Raw genomic sequence first — 20,799 nt, 5'->3', positions numbered from 1 at the left:
GGCACAGTGTCCATGTGCTGGCCACAGAGCCCTAGGCTCCAGGGCAGGTGCTGGGCAGGAGGGGTTGCCAGCTCCCTATTAGGTTTAGACTGAGGATGCCCCTGCCCCAGCCTCCTGTGCTTGCACTGGCTCGAGGAAAGTAAGTAGATCACAGGGTGCTGTGCTTATCATGGGATCACACCGGAAGAGGTGGGCGGGGGTGTGAGCCGGAAGTGTGTCTCCATCCCGGCTCCTCCTTACCCTCTTTTTCCTGGCCACCGTGGTGTGAGCAGCTCTTCTCCAGCTGGCCTCCTCTTCCAGCCAAACGTGGACTAAAACTTCTAAACTGAAGCCAAAATAGATTTCCTCTCTATGTTAAGGTGTCATCCATGAGGAGAGTAACTAAGACCAGCCCCAGGCTGGGCAGAGAGACAGGTCACTGGCACAGCCTCTAGCCCTTCTGACCTCCCCTCCGTGCTCCGTCTCCTCCCCAACCTGCAGCTGCCCCGTCCAGCTGTTCAGGAGCACAGCTGAGGCTGTGCAGGGCAGCAGGGTCCAGGCTGGCGGGGCCTCTGTCCTGGGCTGCGTAGCCAGCGGCTGTGCATCTGGTGGGTTAAATACACATGCCGCCTTTTTTACAGATCTGGAAGTCAGAAGCCTCAGCCATGGAATGTCAGGGCTGGTGCCTTGGGAGCTGAGGAGAGAGCCCACATCCTGCCTTTCCCTGCCTGAGAGCTGCTCCAAGCTGTGCCTCTGTCCTCCATCTTCCACGCTAGCTGTGCGCCCCATCTCCCTCCCCATGATCACATAATTGGGGACACCACCCATCTCAGGATCTTTAACTTTTGTTTTGTTTGAGACAGAGCCCTGAAGTAGTTCAGGCTGGCCTTGATTTTGGGCTCCACGTGCCTCAGCCTCCCAAGTGCTGGGATAACAAGCGTGTTATCCCACGCCATGTTACTATGCCTGAGCAGGTTTTTTTTTTTTTTGGTCTTTTTCCTTTTTATCGGTACCGGGGATTGAACTCGCGACTGCCCGCTTGCAAGGCAGGCGCTTACGCCACTGAGCTAAATCCCCAGCCCCCAGGATCATTAACTTAATTCTGTCCACACAGTCCCTGTGGCCATGGAAGGTGGCACAGTCAGTCCTGGGGATCAGGCTGTGGGCATCCTTGGGGGAGGGGGTTGCTCTGCTGCCACCCAGACGCAGTTTCAGCAGAGCGTGGGGTTGGGGTGTAACCTGTGATGCGCCTCACACCTCCCCCAGCAGATCTGACTGCGGCCCCAGGGGACGACCCCAAGAAAGCGGCAGCTGGGCCCTGTGTCCAGGGCTGGGCAGCCCCGACTCCAGTTGTAGGGATGGGGTAGGGGCCGGGGGGCAGGCTCATCTCTTTTCCCAGTCAGGGTGGAATTCATGTAAGATGACAACAAACTGTTCTAAGCGCACACACCGGAGGCCTTTAGGCCACTGCTCGGCCATCACCTCTACCTGGTTCCGGAACATTTCGGCCCCCAGAGGAGCCCGATGCCGCAAAGTACTTGCTTCCTATCCCCACCCCCCCTCCCCCGCCCGATAGCCAGTCTGCCTCCGTCTCTGGGTTTGCTCTGCTGGACAATCCATGGCCATGGGCTTCTGCGTGTCTGTCTTCTTTCCCGTGGCAGCCGGTCTTTAGATGCACCCACGTCACGGCGGGCGTGGGCTGCAGCTTCATTTCTCTCTCTGGCCTGAAGCCTTCCCACGGCAGGAGTGTGCCCCTCCGTGGGGAGGGACCTAGGCTGCGTCCCGTTTGGCCCCTGTGAGCAGCACTTCAATTCCCGTGGGCATGTGCTAGGGTCCATGAAGGGGCTTCCCGGCGGGGTGGCCAGGGTGAGGGTTGCGGGGAGGGCTCTGCGCAGGCCCAGGCAGCAGGGAAGGGTTCCCTGGGACGGTTACGGGGTCAGTTCCAAGGAAGTGGCCTGCTTGGTCTCCGGGCTTGGCTTCTAGGTAGAGGTCAGTAGATTTCCTAGGAGAGACACGTCAGGTGCCGGCTCTCTGATGAGAGGGCTGGGCTCTCGTCCTGCTCCCGGCAGAGGTGGGCGAGGCCACCGTGCCCCATGTCATGGCTGGCCCCTGTCGAGGTGTAAAACACTGTGATGACCCTGGCCTGCGGCAACACCAGCAACACCAACATCTGCCGGAGCTTTGCCTCACTGTGGGTGACCAGCGTCTTCCCGGTGTGGGGCAGCTCTGGCTGGAGCCTACAGATGCCTCCCATGACAGCCACTGCTGCCAGGGCTGTGACCCTCACTCACCAGGGCTCTCAGGGTCCCGGGCTGGGTGAACTTCCTGGCAGGGTGTCCTGGTCCTCCAGTTGCGCTGACTCTCCAAGGGCGCTTGCCTGCATGTTTGCCCATAGAAGACCCCAGTCTCGCTCCAAATCCCTGTGCTGGCCACAGGTCATCGGGGCTCCAGCCAGAGAGGCCCCGCTGTGACCACTTGCTGCCCTCAGCCCTCGTCACCTTGCAGGCAGTGGAGCCATCACCAGCTCTTGGAAAGTGGTTTTCATTAAGTCATTCGCTCACTGGGTCCCTGGAGCACCAGAAACAGGTGCCGGAAGACCCCAAGGGGCTCCCCCTCCGCCTCCCCAGGGCCGGCCTTAGGGTTGTGCTGCAGATGCTCTTGCTATTGGCTCGGGAAGCTCGAGGTCACTTTGCTGAGGCCCAGAGTGAGCTGGAGCCCAGGGCGGGGTCCCTCGCCTGGAGCGATGTGGGCAGAAACTGCAGGCTGGGGCAGCTCTGGCTCCACTGCCACCCTTGGTGTCCCCAAAGCTGCTGGCGCCCTGCCCCCCTTGCCTGCTGCTTTGAGGTCCTTGCATGGGGAAGGTGAGGTGCCTGGGGATGTGGCTCCACTTCCCCAAATTCCAGAGGCCCCCACCTGGGAGCCAGCCCCATGGGACCACCCAGAAAGCTGATTCCCAGGCAGTACGAGGGCAAGGGCATCTTCTTCACCTCCAGGATACAGGTCCCCTACTCTCCTCTGGCATCACGTTCTGACTTCCAGGCCCTGGGTGTGGGGCTGACTCCAGATCTGAGGAAAGGACAGGGCTCAGGGAGGCAGGAAGATGAGGGGCAGGGAACTGAACCCCCCATGTTCCTTTCCCTAGGTACATGCTGTACATGCACTGTGCCTTCCTGAGCCTCAGTGTGGTCACCTGCAAAATAGGCCCAAGAAGCCACTTGGTGTCAGCTCTGTCTCCCTCTCTCCTTCCCAGGATCCCTGTCCCTGATGACCTCTTTCTCTTGCAGGCACTTCCGCTTCATCAGGGAATCTTGTGGGCAAACTGAGGCTGCAGCCAGAGCAGGGCCATACTCCCATCCAACCTCAGCCCCACTGGCCTGGCCCTGCTGCAGGGGCAGCTGGGGCTCCTGAAGCTCAGACGGCGCTGCCCTGGTCCTATAGTGACCCTGAGTGGCCATGGGGTGCCATGGGGCAGTGTCCTGACTTGGGTACATGATGCCCACGCACGCCCAGGCCTGGGCCACGTAGCCTATCACCACCAGAGACCGTGTCACTGCTGCCTGCGTCCACTCTGGCCTCTGTGCTGTCCGTCTTGCATCCCAGCCTTGACCCCTTCCAGGCCCGGGTGTTCTTCCTGGAAACTGCTGGCTTTGTCCTCACTTGGGCTATGTACATCCTGCAGCCCCAGGCCTTCCTGCAAGGCACCCCCTGGTGCTGCCCTCCACCGCATTTCCTGGTAGATGGCCTCCCCTCAGTGTCCAGCACACTGGCTCATTTGCACACTGTTCCTCAGCCTCGGTGCAACACAGCAGCCAAGAGCCACGTGTGGCCACAGTGTAACCTGAGGTGAGGCAGAGTCATGTCAGAGAAGACCTGGGAGTGCGGCAGCCTCCTGTGGGCAGGGGCAGCCTGTGTGGTGACCGGCAAGGGGCTTCTCAGCTCTGCCTTCCTCACCTCCGCAGACCTGGCTTCAGTCAGTGCCTTCTTGCAGGACAGACCCAGGAGCTGGGTGGTGGTCCTGGAGCCGTGGCCCTGTGCTCTGCTAGGGCTGGCCTGGAGTGGACACAGGGCCCCCTCAGGTGTCCTGAGAGCACACTTGGAGGGGTTGCACTGCCTGCCTGGCCAGAGGGAACAGCCCAGAAGCGCAGGTGTGAGAGGCTTGCAGGCCGATTCTGGAACGAGAGGGCCTCTCAAGGCCCAGGCTCTGGATGGCGCTTGACGACTGGCACAAACTTGCCACTCATGTCTCTGGGCGTGCCTGCTTCTGGCCTTCTACGAGTGGGTCCCCATGTCACTTCACAGTCTTGGGGAGTCTGCAGTGGGAGGAGAAGTCTACTCAGTGCCACATAGCCTGAGGGGAGTGTGGGTCGGCCCAGGCCACTGGACTCTGGGTCTGGGCGCGGCTGGGCCCTGGCACATGCCTGTTATGTAATTCAGTCATTCCCCTGGGATGGGGCGCTCCCAAATGGACCAGCACCATAGACTTGGGGTCTCCCAGCCTCAAGACCTTGATGGTGAGGCCCAGGTGAGAGGTGGCCAGCAAGTTGCTCGGACAAGGTGACTGGTAGCGCTCAGTACAGGGGCTCAGCTTCACCGCAGCAAAATGGCAAAACCACGGGGAAGCCTAGGTGGCCCAGGCTGGGCTCAGCACACAGGAGGCCAAGGGCACCCAGGGAGGCAGCGCCCCTCCCTGGCCCTGCACCCTAGAGTGCCTGGGTCTCTCCAGGGCACCCCAAGGGACGAGGAACGGCTGGCATGGCCTTAGAGGCTGCTGCCCGCTGCCGAGGAGGCGCCTCTGTACCGGGCTAGGCTAAAAATAGCAGAGGGGATTGCAGGGCAGGGACAACCGGTGGGAGGCTTGTCAGGGAGGGGCGGGAGGGCGGCTGCCGCCTGGGCTGGGGACAGGGACCTCGTCAATGGCGCTGGGCTCCCACCCTGTTCCTGGCTGCCAGGCCGGCCTCGGCCCAGCTGACAGGCTATTTTTTCCCCTGCTTGACTAAATATGGTCAGGGAGCACGGCCCGAGGGGGGCCACTTGGCCGGGCGGCGTGTTTGGGATGCTTGGCCGGGTATATAAGAGCTGCCAAGGTGAGGCTTCTTCTGATCCCGGGCCCCCACACCCGCTCCAGCCGGGTCGGGCCCTGCCCCTCCCCTCCCCCCGCCTGCGTGAGCCTCCGCATGTGGGGCCGCGTGCATGTGCGAGCGTGCACACCCGCGGGCCTTCCCTTTTGTTCCGCCCTGACCTCTACCTTGTGCCGCCCGCCCGGGCTGGGGGTGCAGGAGCTTCCTGCAGATGCGCCGGAGCGCAAGGTGTGCAGCGGGCAGCGGCTGCCTCTCCTTCCTTAACTCTGCACCAGCGGCTCCTCTCTCTCTCTCTCTCTCTCTCTCTCTCTCTCTCTCTCTCTCTCTCTCCCCCCCACTCCCTCCTTCTCCCTCAAGAGCTCCTTGCTCTGCTAAGTCTGCGCTGCTGCAGGAGGACTGGGGGGCAGGGGTGCGGAGCTGGGGTGCTCGGTGTCTTCTTCCTCTCTTCTCTACCTCCCCCCGAGTGCGGACGCCGGGAGCTCGGCCCGCCCCCACCCCTGCGTTCGCAATTGGCTCCGGGAGGAGGCGGCTGGCGCTGCCGCTGCTGCAGCATCTCCCGGGGAGCCGCGACCCTGCACCCGCCGCCACCGCTGCCGCCTCGGTCACCAGCTCAGCCCGAAGGGCGCCCTGGGCTCCTGGTGAGTCCCCCAGCCCACGGCTGCAGCCACCCGCCCTCTGGGATGGCTCCCGTAAACTTGCCCAGTGCTGCGGTGGGGGTGTGCCCGCCGGCAAGGCGAGTGCCAGTGGGTGCCGGTGCTGAGTGGCTCCGACGCGGTGCCTGGAGTTTTCTCTTGCGCGTGGCACCAGCCACACATTTGGAAAACTGCAGAGCCAGCAGCCGGCAGGGCCAGGAGGGCGAGTCCAGCTGGGATGCGGGAACTTTGACACGCGGGCTTTCCACAAGAAACCAGCCACCCCTAGGTGCTTGGGGGTGCATGCTGGATGGGGTTGCCGGTCAGGGGCTGGGGGTCACCAAAGGGGGGCGGGGGAGCTCCGCTGACCTGTCGAACTGCAGCAGAGCCCCAGCAGCTAGGATTGTGGCGAAACTTACCTTGGAACTTGCAGCATTGACCGAGGCGCGAGTGGGGGCGGGGATCCCCAGCAGGACCGGCAGGGAGGCTGCTCCTGATTGGGGCTCGGGATTTCCGGGGCTCTCCCAGCCCTTGGGGTCTGGCACTCGTGGGTGGAGACAGGGGCTGGGGAGAGCAGTCGGTGTGGTCTGGGTTGTGAGTGGCCCTGCAGGGAAGCATGGCTCCCGCATGGCTGGGCTGGAGCGCGGTATGGAGGGGGCGGGGTGGGGCACAGCCCTCCCGGCCGGAGGTCTGCTGGAGGGCGGCTGATGCTGCTTTTCTGTGCAGGTGGAAAACTTTTGGGGAAGTGACTGCCTCATTTGTAAGTGGGCAGCTGTTCCCGTGGACTCAGGCTGAGCCCGGGCTGACTTTCCTGCCCTTTGGGTCCCCCCAATTTCTGCTTGACCCCCAGGTGCTACCGAATGAATGCCTAGGGGGCTGGAGGGGGGGGGGCTTGAGCCTGGAGGGAGGGCTGGGCGAGGGGACTGTCTTCTGTCCACTTCAGAGCCCCATTCCCAGAAGGCTCTCTGGGGGGCACACATAGCAGCCTCTCTATCTACCCTTGGCTCCACGGAAGTAAGAACAGCGGTCACGTGGACGAGGGTACAGGGTCTCTCTCCTGCCCATGGGGCACCTCGCAGTGCACCAGTCCCCTCCTCCAGCCCAGCCCTGACCGCCTGCAGCTGCCATGGCCCAGGACCCGAGAGAGGTGTTCAGGTGCCTGATGCGCTGCGGGCTCTGCAGACACGAGGCGCTGCCCAGCGGCAGGAGAGTCCAGGCACCCTCTGGGCTGTCATCTCACAGGGATGGGGGCAGCCAGGTCACACTGGACATCGTCTTGCTGACGAGGGAGAACTGGACGTCCTTTCAGGTCCCAGGGCTACCCTCCAGCCCCAAGCCAGGGCTGGGGGCCCAGCCAGACCCCTACTCTGCAGATCCTGAATGCACCCCGGCAGTGGTGTCCTCACCGCACTGGCACCTGAGGTGACATCCTCTTCCGAGCTCCAGTCGCTCACCTGCTGGCCTGGCCTTGGGCTGTGTGGAGGCCTGAGAGTCCCTCGGGTCTCCTCCTCCTCGGCCTCTTTTTCCTCCAGGCTGAGGGTGGCCTCCCCAGCCGAAGGGTCGCATTGGCCTCTTCCTTTGTATTTTCGGGTTCCCACATCCTCACTGGGTGTGGAAGTTAATGGGGACGGAGGGGTTCTCTGTTTCACTCCCAGAGAGATTTCAAAATGCAGTAGGAAAGATGTTGATGTGATGAGGGGTTCCGAAGTGCTTGGCTGGTACTTGCTAGGTTTACGGAAACTCTCTGTAAGGGGCGCGTTAGATGCTGGTGTGCACCAGGAAAGTTCAGAGCCAGAGAGGCAGCCCTGCCGGGGCTGTGACTGGTACTGTGGCCTGGGTGAACTGGTGTTGATGGGGGCTGGTGGAGGCTGGGCGGCCACAAAGGCCAGGTAAAGGGCTGGCTCCTCAAGGCTGCCACAGCTGTGTGCTGACCCCTGGGTGCTGGTATGGGCTCCTGCTCGCCACCATTTTGGGAAGTTCTGCTACACAGCAGTGGCTGCCTCTCAGAAGCCCACTTTTGAGGACATGGAGTCCACTGTCTTTCCCGCTGACATCTTCAAGAAAGACATTGAGCCCTGTCTCCTCCTGGGGACTTTCATCTGGGAAGGTAGCATTCACCGGGGACCTGCTCAGGAAGCTGCGGCAGCCCAGGTAAGGAACCCCAGTTCACTTCTGGGGTCTCTTGGACCACATTCCCGCGGGGGCTCTTCACTGGCCCTCGATGGGGTGAGGGGCCCGTGATGGACTGTGAGCGACTGGAGCTGCCCTTCTCTCGGTCCCCACTACCCTTGGCAGGGACAAGGGGCCCAGAGGACAGTGAGTTTGGCACTGCCTGGGAAATCTGGGCGATGGATGACGCTGCTGTCCCTGGGATGAGGGCAGGATGTCTTGTCTTGTTCTGCTGATGCCCAAGTGAGCAACTGTTTGGGAAGGTGATTGGATTCTTGAGACTTTCTGGAGTGCACAGTCTGCTTGTGACCCTCTTGATTGCATCTCTGTGTGTGTGTGTGCATGTGCACGCAGGTTTGTGAGAGGCAGGCGGGAGTGCAGAACTGGAAGGGATGCCAGGTGCAAGTTGGTGTGGAGGAAAGGGCATCCTGACCCCGCCAGGAGAACTCTGGGGTGTGGTGCGGGGTGAGTGCTGTGGCCTCGAGGTGTCTTCTCTCTCCCAAGTGGGATCAGCTCGCTGCTGCTTCCCAGGCTGCATGCCCCAGCTACTGAACAACCTGCTTGGGAAACATGCTTCTTTATATGCCCATATGGACCTGCTAAGCTATGGAATGTAAAGAAGTGTGTATTTCAGGCCAGGAACTCTCTCGCCACACTGAGGGGCAGTCCATGCCTGCCGCCAGTCGCCCAGGGTCAGGGGACCAATAGACAGGCTGTGATCAGGTGAGGACTGGGCAAGGCTGCCTGGCGGCGGGACATCCGTGTCCCTGCCGGCATTGTTCTGTCACTTTGCCTGTGTCAGCAGGTGGAAGCGCTCGTCAGACATTAAATATTCAGTGTGCTGACTGCGGCAGAGGGGAGATGGCCTCGGGTTGGCAGGGGCCAGGGGGACGTGGGGTCTTGGTTTGGAGACATAGGGTGGTGGCAGCCTAGGGGCTCCGCTTCCTGCCACCCTGGAAGAGGTCATTCGACAACAGACAGGGCCACGTGTGGTCAGGGGCAGGAGACTGTAAGAGGCCTGGGAAGAGCAGGGACTCCCTGAAGGAGGCGTGGGGGTGTAAAGCAGGGAGAGGACTCCTGTCCACGTGGGAGGAGCCGTGGAGGAAGCAGAGCCGCCCAGTTGCCTTCTGGGTCCTCACGGCTGCACAGCTGGGCAGAGGCACCAGGGATTGGGAGCCCCTGTGTGGAGACGCTGCTGACGTCCCAAGGCCTCCTGTCCCCCCGGTACCTTGGCCACCCATGACGATTAAGACAAAGGGAACGAAGGAGCTGAACTCATGCATCCCTGCGCCCATAGCATCTTCTGGAGGCCTGAGGTGATTTGATTTTGCCAAATCTCCTGGCTCATTCTGCCGTCCCTGCAGCCAGCACTGCTTTGATTTTTCTTTTTCATCAACTCCCAAGTGGAAGTACTCTTTGTGCTGGAGGTTGGAGAGGTTTCTGAAGAAAGCCAGTGTGGGGCCCAGGACTGCTCCGGCCTGTTGTCCGGCCTGTGGCTCAGCCAGTCTTCCTCAGGAGACAGGGCTGTGCTGATATCATTTGGGTCCTGGGCGGCAAGGATAGGTTTGAATCCTGTCTGGGAAGCCCTTTGCACAGGACTGGACCCTCTTGGGCCACATGGAGGGCAGAGGGAAGAAGAGTAGTCCTGATGGCCAAGGGAGGGCGTGAGTGGTTCGTTTCTGGGCCTCAGAGTGGAGGCTATCTGCACCCTGGCTGAAGCCGGTGTCCCCCCCACTGTGCCACTCCTCCACAGCCTGGAACTCTTCTCCTGTGTGGTCAGCGCTGCTGTCCAGCCCTAGCGTGGCCGTGGCTGCAGTGACTGTCTGTCCTGCCCCCGACCTCGGTGGTAATGTGATTGGGAGGGGCAGGCAGGGCCCTGAGTCAGCTGCTGTGAGCGCTGGGTATGGGGGTGTCCTGGACGAAGGGACCAGGGCATATCTGAGCTTACAGGAGGCTTCCCTCAGCGGGGGTGGGGTGGTTCTCAAGGTGAATGAATGTAGTGGAGGAGCTGGCCTGGGGCCTCCACAGTGGACGGTCCCTTTCCAATCTCCACGTTTTCTTCTGGAGGCTGTGTCTGCTGCGTTGAATCCTGTCTGGGAAAGGTCTCTGCTCGTGACCTCTGCTGTGTGGCACTAGTGGCCGGGTGTGGTGGTGAGAAGGTAGCACTGTCCTTGGGTACTGCCTCCCTTTGGCCGGTGTCCCCAGAGGAGTCAGTGCCCAGCACCCCCGGAAGGTCATCTCTGCCTACAGGCTTCCAGCTCCGGCCACAGGGAGGGAAGTAGCCCAGCGCACAGCCACTGGGGCCGCAGGCGGCCACAGGCACACCGCTGACTTCCGTGAGATGCGCCTGTCGTACATTAAAGCTTTATTGCAGGATGTGGTGTTTAAATAAAAGCATTAGTGTTTGGGAATTAGGTTTGACTGAACAGTAAAACTGGAGGGTTTGCAGGGAGTGAGCGTGGTCTACTGGCTATAAATCACCTCTGGTCTCGACCTGCTGAATTAAAAATGAGCATCTTTTGCATTCCTGCCTGGACGCCCAGGCGTGTGTCACCGTGTGTGTCACCATGGGTTGCTTGGGGATACTCAGGACTGAGGGTCGGAGCATCCACATCTTTTCATGAGCAGGGCCCAGCACAGCGTGGCATGTGGGTGCCCAGGACTTTATTCTGCTGGGTCTTTGGATGGGAAGAAGGTGCAGACTAGTGGACTACGCCCTCCCTGAAGGACTATTCCAGAATGATGCCACCCAGACATAATGCCAGGGATGGGGGACTCCAGAAGAAAGGTCAGAGGGATGCCCTGCCCCCTTAAGATGCTCCTGTCACCCGGGGTGGGGACGGGGCTTGCAGCTGTGATGAGACAACTCCTGACTCTTTCCCTACTCACTGGGTCAGGGTGCTCCTTTGGGAGCCCTTGGGTTTTTTAGAACTCTCTGGATGTTTGTACCATAGCCCTTGGATGTTGGGTCTGGACCTTGCTGGGGAACAGTGGCCCCCAAAATAGAGGGGCTCTTTAATTCAGCATGCCAGGCCAGTGCGATGCTCTATTCTGTGGTCACAAATGCAGCTATGCGCCACGTGGAACTTATGCCTATGAGCCAGGCCAGTCCTCAGAGAGACCAGGCCTCCTCTCGGGAGGCTGTGACAGTCTGCAGGTGGGGCCGGAGCGCCGTGTGTGTGCACGTGTGTCTAACAAGTCACCTCTTGGGCTGGGGATTTAGCTCAGTGGCATAAGCGCCTGCCTTGCAAGCAGGCAGTCATGAGTTCAATCCCCGGTACTGATAAAAAGGAAAAAGACAAAAAAAAAAAAAAAAAAAACAAGTCACCTCTTGTGGTCGCGTAAACTGTGGTGGGGAGCTAAACTAAAGGGGGAGCTGCCAGTGGTTCCAACTTACATACAGTGGGCATCAAGGGCAGCAAAGCACTTTACTGCATGAGTTTTTCAAAGCAGGTGTGGGCCTGGTAAAGGTGTCCATGGTGGGGTCTCCTCTATGATCTTGCTGAGAACCATTGGCCTCACATGAGAAACACTGCGTTGAACAATTAGCTGCTATTAAGCATTATTAGATTGACCACAGGATGGTGTTTTATCTGCTGCAGTCCAAGTCAATCAAAGTAAATACAGCTCGGATTGCACTCCCCATGCCCTGAGTTAAAAGGAGAAGCTGAGTAATCCTTAGGGCGAGGGCGTGGTGGGGAAGACATGCTGTGGGCTGGGCCTCGAGGTGCCATCTGGGCCTTGACGTGTCTGCTGGGCCAGGATGGCAGGAGGGCGCGCAGGTGGTGGGATTGTATTAGTTGCTGCCTCCTTAGTGTAAGGAATAAGCCGGCAATCAGAGAGGATTGTGTCCGCTCACCCTGCTGTGCATGTTCGTTTGCTGAGGGCCTCTGACACTGCCGCTGGCTGCCCACCACGGGTGCCGGAGGATGGGACACGTCCTCAAGGTGGCCAGGCCGGGAGCAGAGTGTCTGCTAAGGGTAACTAGGGGACCTCAGCACACGGCTTCCAAGGGACCCAGTCTTGCCCATGGTCCTTGGCCCACCAGCTGGCTGTGCCTGGGGTCCTGGGTGTATCCCACCAGGAAGAGGCAGGAAAGGAAGGGCAGTTCAGCAGCTCCTGAGGCTCAGATCTGCTCCTTCCTGGGCTCAGCACTTGGCTGGCCAGAGCTCAGGGCTGGGAGGGCCCCCAGGGTCCAGTGAGGGCTGCTGGTGGTGCTCCCAGTCCCAGGCTAGTGGACCCTGGGAAGGCCGGAGCCTCGAGCTAGTGGGGAGGGAGGCAGCTGCAGTGGCGGCAGCGGGAACAGTGCAGGCTGCTGCCGTGACACTGCAGTGCAGCCGCAGTGCATGCAGGGCCATGCGTCTCAAGGGCAGGGACGAGAGGCCACCGCCAACAGCCCTCACCCCACTCCTCAGACCAGGAGCCAGGGTCTCTGCAGAGGCCCGGAAGTCGGGCCCAGTTTTGTCAGCCAGGTCTGCTGCTTTCTGAGCTGGTGGCCCCCAGGTAATGGTGAGGGACAGAGCCCAGGCATGCACAGGTCCCTATGTCCACCTGGGCAGAGCACGACGGAGAGGAGCCCTTGCAGCAGTGCTGGGTGAAAGGGTGCCAGCTTCTCCCTGGCAAGGAGGTGGCCCTTCAAGGTGGTTGAGAGTCTGGGGTCCCTTCCCCAGAGGACAAACCCTGGTTTGGGGCAGGGTCTGAGAGTCTCTGGCTGGGGCTTGGCAGGCACGTGTGCATGTGTATGCGCGGACACATGCGTGGCGGACGGATTCTGGGAGGAGCGGGACCACGACCCAGAGTATTTTTAACTGCAGGGAGGAGCCACAGCAGCTGTCCTGGAGCCTGTTGAGAGGGGCCTGTGGGGACTTTGTGAGGCTGAAGGACACCCAGGGCAGATGTGCCGCCTGGCCCCTGGCCCCCTGGCAGGCCTGTGTGCCCTTGGCCATGCCCAGATATGGCCACAGGACCATGTGCGTCTCGCCGGCTGCCCGCTCACCACAGCTTGTATAAATAGCCCACGCTCTCAGCTGTCCTGCCGAGAGGGCGAGCTTGGGTGACCTGGGCCCACAGCCCAAAGCCCACCCTTCCCCAGTGTGCTCTCGGCAGCAGCTGCTCTGGCCCTGGTGAGGCCCCAAGCTCTGTCCTCTCAGTTCCTCCCACACCTGCCTCTTTCCAGGGTGTCAAGTCCAGGCAAGACCTGGCAGCTTTCTGTGGTCCTGTCCCAAGGACACAGTGGGGCCTTTGCCCACTAAAGGGGAGCAGAGGGGAGAGATGCTCAACCCAGGAGGGGCAGGGCACCGCCTGGTGGCCTTGCAGTGGGTGGAAGCTGCCATGGGGTCCCCTCACTCCATCTGTCCCTGGCTGCTCCCTCCTCACAGGACCTCCTCACAGACACTTTGCTCTGCTCACATGAGTCTAATGGTGGGTTTCAAAGACCTCGAGAGCCGTGTGACCAGGTATCCGTAAGTAAGATGTGAAAGGATCCTCTCTGCTGCGCCCCTCAAACACATTCTGTGCCTCACAGAGGCAGGGCCGAGGGCTCCCTGGTAGATGTTGGAGGCTGGCATGCACACAGCATGTGTCGCCTGCAGTGACCCCACAGAACCTCTGCTCTTTCTTTGTTCCAGGCTCTGTGCTCTGTGGCTGCAGGTCCCTTCTGCAGGTGGATGGGTGCCGTGTGACCATGACCTGCCTTTGCCATCTGTGCCAGGGGCTCTGATGAGACCCCCACCATCAGGTGGCTCTTCTTACCTGGGCACACATGGGCCACCATGCCTGGCACCCCTCATGACCTCAGGGCTCTGTGACCACAGGCTTGGCCATACCACTTTCCCTCTCCAGCGATCCTGGGTGTGTGCTGGCCCCATGTGATAGCGAGACACAGAGATCTGTCTCCCCGTTTTTTTTGCAAAGAACAGCGGAATGATCACTCTCCTCTCTAGGCCCTGCCACCCCCGCCCTGCCCCTGCTCTTGGGTCTATTTGAGGCAAAATTTATCTCTAGGAAGGGCCCTATCAATTTGCCATGCTCCTTTGTTGACAAGTTTATTAAAAACCTGGGCAACTCTGTATTAAAGTTTTATCAGTGTTGAGAAAAAAATATATATATTTTTGAACAGACAGAGAAGTTATGGACTTGGCCTGGACTGGTCTTGGTGACATTCGGCTGAGTCAGCTTCACTGGTACTGAGGAATGGGACTGTTTAGGGGGTTTTCTTTTGCCTTTTAATTATTGGTCTCTCTGGAGACTGCCCGGTGGAAACTAGTGACCCCAAATGGGGGTTTGGGAGCTCCTGTGGGGCGGCTCCATCCAGTGTTGCCAAAACCCGCTTAGCTAGCCCTAATTCTTGGCTATTTTAATAACCAAAATTAGGATTAAAAATTAATTTCATGGAGAATCTGAGTGCTAATAGGTGGTGTTGCTGCATGGAGAAGTATTAGGTTGTTGATACTTAAATTTTAAAAGCTCTGTAGTTAAAAAAAAATATTAAAAGCATCCAGATTGGCTTTGGGGATGTCCTCCGGGGGGAGGGAGGAGGTCTGTGGGACCCACCTTCCTTGCACAGTAGGTGGGTGAGTGGACAGGGCTGGAGTCGCAGAGTGGAGGGTCCCCCAGCCTTTGCCTGGCCCTCTTGGGTCTCTACAGTGATCACAGTCTAGGGTGCAGCTGGTGCTAAGCTGTGGGCTCTGAGGGCAGTGGCTCTGGCTGTGGGTGGGGCCCACGGCTGACTGTCCTTCAGGAGGAGGTGTTCAGTGTCACATCTTCATGAGGGATACTGGCCATGTGGTGTCCAGAGTGCTGAGGCAAGTGACAGCTTCTCCGGGGGCATCTGAGGTTTCAGTCCTCCATCTCCAGTGTCCTGGGCAGGGGCTTTGGGTGCATTCTTAGGCCAGAGGGGCAGGTGGCCAGGGGACCCTGCCAAGCTGTGACAGGCCATGGGGAGGCAGGGACCACAGGCTGCACAAGGCTGGCAGCAGGTGCTACTGCCCTCCATGCTTCCCAAGGAGGAAGCCGAGGTTCGGTGAGGCCAAGGAAACCCCCGAGAACTCCAGGTTTGGAGTGGGACATTCTGGAGCCCAGGTGGCCCTCTACCCTCTGGGTCAGGCCTGCAGACAGCCAGTAAGCTGGGCCGAGAGCACCCTCACTGCTGCAGACCTGGGCTGGGTCCGGTGGACATCTGGGGCCCCTTAATAGATTCAGGGATGCTCTGGGATGAGGTGGCAGCCACTGCACGGCCCGGGCCCCTGGGGTGACTGTGGCCCCTAGGGAGGGGGACCTGTGTGCACTCCCTGTTACGGTCTTTGTCTGTATCACTATTTGTTCCAATTATAACTAATTGGACACAGACTGCATTTTCACAGCATCTAATTTTCCACTGATTTTAACAGGGCTGTGATGTTTTCAGCAGTGATTATCTGTGTCTAGTATCAGTCGCTGCTTGAAAACGCTGAGTGTACTTCCGCATGTGGGATGACTCCATCAGCAGATGTTTTAAAACACGTTTAACTGTTTGGTTCATAAAATGCACAAACAGTAGTAACCGCCGCCTTGTTCTCTTGGGCACCCCAGTGGAGAGAGATTTTCCAGCACAGCGCGCCACCCCGAGACGCCGCGCTCATCAGCAACGCCTGGGCCGTCTTTCCGACAGGCCTGGCGCCAGGACCTGGGCCCCTGAGCAGCAGCTTCAGCTGTCCATGCGCTTGTTGGCAAGTGTATTTCCAGTGAGCACAGGGCTCTCTGGCGGGGTCACTCTGCTTGGAGGTCTCTGCAGGACTCGCGGGGCCCGGAGTAGGGTTGGCCCACATAGAGAGCGGCAGTGTGTGCTGGAGGAGAGGACAGGACAGCCTGGGGCTGTGGCGGGTTCCTGGGCCTGAGAATGAATGCAGTGGCCAGGGAAGGCTGTGCTCTCTGAAGCACCAGCCTGTGAGTCGCAGAGGAAGTTTAGGTGGATTTTGGGATATAAGCATCTTGGCTTTTCTCAGCAAGGAAAGAGAAAACTACTTCGGGGGAAGTTCTGGAGAAGCCCTGGGGACATCCCGGGGCAGCCCCACGTCGGGTGAGACCCAAGGGTGCAGAGCTCTCTGCCCAGCACGAGCAACACCTGAGGAGGGTGGCTGACTGGTGAGGTCCAGAAAGCCGGGATCTCAGGGGTCTGAGCTGCTGTGGCCGAGCTGTGATGCAGCTCCTGCATCTCCCAGGATCTTAGCCTGCAGGTGATCCCTTCTACCATCAAACGGTGCATCCGGCAGCTTGTTTGGCAAGAGTGGCCAGGACCTGTCCCTGGACAGGCCACGTGTGCAGAGTGAACCAGAGGATGGCTGGGGGCTGGGCCCAGAAAGGACACTGCCTCAACCTCAGTGTCCTCCTAGTTGAGTGGCTTGGACTGGCCACCCAGGATGTGGGATGAAGAGCAGGGGACGACAGCCAGGGTGCTTAGAGCCAGCCCAATCCCCCAGGGAGCCTGTGGCCCACAATGACGACAGCAGTGTGAGGTGCTGGCCTCACCACTGGGCATGAGTGGCCCTGCCACATGCCCTTTGCAGCACCTGGGTGCCCCTGCGTCTCCTGAGTGCAGCGACTGACTTCTGTCAACTGCATTTATTGGTGAAAGCTGGTCCCCTCCCCTCACAAGACAGGGGGATGATTCAGGACCCGTGTCCCCTTGGTTTCTGGCTCCTGTCACCTCGCTTTGCTTCACAGATGGCGCTGAGTGGGGATCAGGTCAGGCCAGTGGAGACGGATGTCCCCTGAGGCAGGAGGCCCTGAGGAGTGTGGTGGGAGAGCACCAGGCGGCAGTGGGAGGTTTGGTGCAGAAGCCAAGCCTGCTCCTGTGCTTCTTCCAAGCCTGGCCGCACTGGGACAGAAACTGTGGAGTGCCGGTGCCAGCAAGGGAGGACAGTGTGCTCTGCAGTGGGGCATGCAGAAGTGTCCTGGGGCGGGGTTCTGGGCGGATGTGCCCCAGGTGACAGTCCACAGGCCCTCTTTCTCGGGTCCCTCATGGCAGGTGGCTGGGGCTGCTCCATTGGGTGTATTGACAGCTGTGCTAAGTGGAACCGTGGCTGGTGCGAGGTCTGAAGCTGTCTTCAGTGCAGGACAGGTGGGGCTGCCTGGGGAGCCTGGCTTCTGCCCTTCACCCAGAGCGAGGAGAGGAGGGGGGAGGGGAGGGGAAAGGAGAGGAGGGTGTGGGGCTGAGGGTGCTGGCCTGTGGCCCTCCCAGTCTCTGCCAGGATGCAAGGACTGTGCCAGGGAGACTGCAGGGCTGGGGGAGGGTCAGGGGTGCTGCGGTGGGATAGTCAGAGAAGGCACTGAGGACCCTGGAGGTGGAGCGGCCATGGGGAGTGGTCCCTCCTGCCACACTCTTCACGGAGGGCCCTGAGATAGGCAAGGTGCAGTGCAGCCTTGTCCCCCCTGCCAGAAGGGCCCTGTATCCAACCCCACAACTCAGGACAGGGGCAGACAGAGCAGGCCCCACAGCACCAGGGAGGAAGGGGTCACCCTGTGCTGCTCAAGACACCCTGTGCTCCCGGAGGGACGCCTACACCCACAGCACACGGTGTCCCCTGTGCTTACAGGGCCCCTCTGCCTCCTGCGCTGCTGCTGATGGATGAGTTGTCAGTAGATTTCCATCGCCGTGACCCAGTACCTCAGAAAGCCTGTTTGGAAGAGGAGAGTTTCATTTTGGCTCACGGTTTTAGAGATTTCAGTCCGTGGTTGGTTGTTTCGGGGCTGAGGGGAGGCAGAGCGTCATGGCACTGGAAAGCTGCTCCAGTTCCTGCAGCCAGTAAGCAGAAAAGGTGTGGCACACAGCCAGAGAGGAAGCGCCCAGGCCTGTCGCAGCCCCCAAGGTCACGCTCCCGTGACCTTTCCCTTCCGTTTGGCCTCACCTCCTGTCTCCATTGGCACCCTCAAATGCCTGCAAAGTGTGATCCCCTCACTGGATCAAGTCACTTGATGCTGTTGGAGCCCCCATGATCTAATCACTCCCCCAAAGCCCAGCAGCCTGCAACCAAGCCTCTAACATGAGTTGTGAGACCATTTCAAACTGCAGGAAAACCGGCATTTACAGAGGAGCTTGCTGCTTCTCAGTCACCGAGGAGAGCTGTGGGTCAAGAGGCTGGCAGAGCTGCAGGCTGGGGTGAGGGCTGGGCACGGGCTGCCAGTTTTCCTACTTCACCTCTCACACCATGCAAAGCGGGGTTCCCCAGAGTGGTCAAGCCTCTGCCCTCCAAAGCGTCCCCTCACTTGTCCCCACCAGGCCACTGCACGGAGGGCCCTGCTGTGCTGTCCTGTTGAGTGAGAGAGCTGCAGCTGAAAGCACATGCTGGGTGGGCAGTGGGATGGGGCCCATGGCCTGTGGGGTCCTAACCTCCAGAGGTGCGCCACGGGGAGGAGCCTAAGGGCCTCGGCTGCCTCCTGGACCTCATGCTAGTGACCGGGCAGAGGGTCTTAGTGAAGCCAGGGTGTCACTATGTCAAGTCAGATGCAGAAGGCAGGGGTCCCCTCTCCCAGGGCCCAGGGCCTCTGGCCCTCTCAACACTCCTAACACCTTGGGGCGCTCACAGGAGAGTTGCTGTGGGAGAGAGGAGGCTGTGAGTTGGCATGGTGTGTGTGTGTGTGGTGTTTGTGCACTGCACGTGCATACATGAGCCCTCATGCCACATCCCACAGATCTTCCAGGGGCCCCTCAGCCTCAGTGGGCTCTTAGGGAGGCCAGGGCAAAGGGCCTGTGCCCAGCAGCGCTGCCCCCTCCCAGCCGGACACCTGCCTGGTGGAGCCGCCTTCTCCGTGGACGGTGCAGTTCCCTGTGGATCCGGGAGCCAAATGCTTTGCTGAAGCTGGTAAAATGGAACCAAATCAACTGTTCAATGGATTTGGTCCCCTTCAACCAGCTGTAGCTGCGCATTGATCGCGCCGCCTGCCCGGCCGGAGGACACACAGCCACGCCGAGGACCCAGCTGGAGGTCGCGGGGAGGGAGGGCCTGCAGGTCAGCTGCAGGTACTCAAAGTCCTGAGTGCTACTGGGGCCCCGACTGGCCTCAGTGTGGACCCAGGAGAGCAGGTGGACGAGGAACTGGACACTTACCCACGGTGAGGGTGGCAGCGGGTTGGGCTGGCCCTGCCTAGGTGCCCTTGCCTGGCTACCTTGCAAATAAATCCTTGTTTTCCACACAAGAGTTTTGCTTGAAAATTGAGTCCTGGAACCCGGGAGGGTGGGGTTGGGGTGAGGAGCCATCACTTACTCCTTGAGAACAACCCCTGTGTGAGAGGCCTCTGCAAGGTGGCCTCTGTGCTGTCTGACACCTAAGGGACATGTGGGACACGGTGGAAGTCATCTCTGGGGAGGCCTGGGCTGGTGCCCCATGAAGTGTCACTCACCAGGTCTCCCTGGCTGTGGCCCCGAGGTACAGAGACCCCTGTGAGGGCTTTGGGGACACAGGCAAGGCCACCAATGGGCCCAGCAGCTGTTGGCCAGGGTGGAGGCTACAGGGTGCAGGCCAGAGGGCTGTGGCACGAGGGGACACTCAGAACCACTGAGAAGGACCCAGGGGACACACCACCTAGGCAAGGCCTGGCATCTGGAACATATGGTGCTGGGCACTCAGGCTCTCTGCCGGACAGCTTCTAGGTAAAAGTCTCTGGCAGTGAAGCCCAGCTTCTGCCCAGAGTAAGGGACACAAAGTGCTTTAGCTCAGGATTCTCAGTGGTTGGCCCAGAGGCAGGTGAGGCTGGAGCAGGGCCTGGGAGGGACAGACTGGGGGAGGAAAGTGGTCAGCACAGACAGAGGGTGCCCGGGACAGGCCCTGCAGGGCCAGCATGTCCTCACAGCCGGGCCTCAGCTGCTCTTTCTAGCTCCTAGGCTCGGCCCAACCCTAACTGCCACAGGGCACTGGCAGCCTTCACATCTAAGTGTCCCCGAAGATCCAGAGAGCCAAGAGGCTGGCACAGAGTCTCCTAGTACTGGTGTGGGAAGGTGGATCCCCTTCAGCCCCAGATGGGGCTGAGCCTTGGGTCTGGGTGGCCTCTGATGGTCACAGGCCTCCTTCCTTGAGTGGCAGGAAGCACAGCCAGGCACTCCTAGTGGCCCTGGCCAACCACCTGGGGTTCCACGGCAGAGCCCCTCATAGCTTCCAGTGTGATCCAGCCCCAAACAAAACCAACCCATGAAATAACCGGGCAGAAGCTGCTCCACCTGGCAGCAGAAGGGAGATCTGGGAAATTCCCACCCCGGCTAAGGACCTGGTGGGAGCCCACAGTCCGCCCGGCCCTGTTCCACCTCCTCCTTCCAAACAGCTCTCTGAGCCACGCCAAATGTTTCACCTAGGTGAGAACCGACCACCACCCCACCCACCCGCACCCTGAGGACACCGTCAGAGAGGATCCCTGGCTCTGACAAAGGCAACTGGTCACTCCGCTGTTGATTAGACACAGCTCACACACTGTGGCCACAGGGGCCAGTGAAATGCAGGGGTGGTGGTGGCTGGAACCAACCACTCAGGAAGTCTCAAAAAGTATAAGGTCTCTCAGATTGACCTGTGATTTAAGTCAGGACCTCACAGGCACCCCAGAGATGACACAGGCGCTGGGCCAAGCCTGGCTCCTCCTCACTACCAGGCTGCTGGCCAACCCAACTGTCCTGTGCCCACACCCACCGCTGGCCTGGCCCAGGCTCTGCCTCCAGCCAGATGGTGCCTGGGCAGGGACTCCAGGCTAAAAGACCACGCAAGACTGTGTCCCCATATCACGGACACCAGCTCCTGTGTGGGAGCCACAGGCCTCTGGCCACCCACCACGGGCACATCTGTGGGGCCTTGGCAAGTATCACAGCAGATGGGTCTTCAGGCTGGGCCCTGTCCCTCTTCACCTGTGTAGCCTATGCAATGGCACTGTACAGGGTGACAGAAAAGATGATATGGATACACAAGAGCCCCAAAGAGACCCGC

At 60.1% G+C, this 20,799-nt stretch overlaps 1 protein-coding gene across 3 annotated transcripts in view; it reads left to right on the top strand.

Annotated features, from left to right (window-relative positions):
- The first annotated feature begins 5,088 nt into the window (after positions 1 to 5,088).
- The window catches only part of LOC106025984 (uncharacterized), a 49,220-nt gene continuing 33,509 nt past the window's right edge, over positions 5,089 to 20,799 (top strand). For 2 of the 3 annotated variants that reach the window (XM_063248063.1, XM_013144647.3), the window contains exon 1: positions 5,089 to 5,695. The gene's annotated coding sequence lies outside the window, so the exon portion shown is untranslated. The remainder of the gene's footprint in view (positions 5,696 to 20,799) is intronic. The other variant, XM_013144651.3, reaches the window with a different exon arrangement.

This window comes from Cavia porcellus, unplaced genomic scaffold (assembly GCF_034190915.1).
Source record: "Cavia porcellus strain 051 isolate PalLab524CR breed Dunkin Hartley unplaced genomic scaffold, mCavPor4.1 scaffold_5, whole genome shotgun sequence".
NCBI classification, from domain to species: domain Eukaryota; kingdom Metazoa; phylum Chordata; class Mammalia; order Rodentia; family Caviidae; genus Cavia; species Cavia porcellus.
The sequence above is the reverse complement of the archived record's forward strand: the minus strand, read 5'-3'. Positions and strand labels throughout refer to the sequence as shown.